This window comes from Mastomys coucha, unplaced genomic scaffold (assembly GCF_008632895.1).
Source record: "Mastomys coucha isolate ucsf_1 unplaced genomic scaffold, UCSF_Mcou_1 pScaffold22, whole genome shotgun sequence".
Lineage (NCBI taxonomy): Eukaryota > Metazoa > Chordata > Mammalia > Rodentia > Muridae > Mastomys > Mastomys coucha.
Window position 1 is genome coordinate 222,853,124 of NW_022196905.1, and position 669 is coordinate 222,853,792.

The following is a 669-nucleotide window of genomic DNA, read 5'->3' on the forward strand; positions in this document are numbered from 1 at the left end:
TGTCCATTTTTAAGCAGGTTACTTATTTTGCTTTTTATTTTTCCATATTGATTCCTAGGTGCTCTTTGTATATTCTGGGAATGAGTCTGTCATTTGTTATATGCTTCATTTACTCTCAATTACTCAGTTAATAGCATGTTCTCATTCTATTACAGCTTTCAAAACACTTTTCCGTTATGATGCTCTTTGATTGGCAGCTGTTAATTTTAAAATGAGAAGTTTAGACTCTCCCTTCCCCTTGGTAATTGTTGAGTATCTTACTTACTAAAGTCATTTCCACTCTTGAGGCCATGAATATATTTTATATTATTTCTGAAAGTTTTACTGTTGTTCTCCTTTTCATTGGCATGGGGTTGGCTTTGTCGTGGGGATGTAGGAAAGCATTTGATTGTCCCTGGAGAACTGTCCTGGCTCGTTTGTTGGAGAAGTTCCTTTAAACCTTTTTTAAAAAATATTATTGATTTGGGGGAGGGAGCACATGAGCCACAATGCTCATGCGGAGGCCCAAGGACAGCGTGTAGGAGATGGTCCTCTCCTTCCACCATGTGGGTTCTGGAACTCAAGTTGCTGGGCTTGGTGGCAGGTGCCTTTGCCCGCTGGGCCTTCTCATCAGTCTCAGACAACCTCTCTGTTTCTTTTCTGTTTCTTTCCTTCTGGTCTGATTTTTTC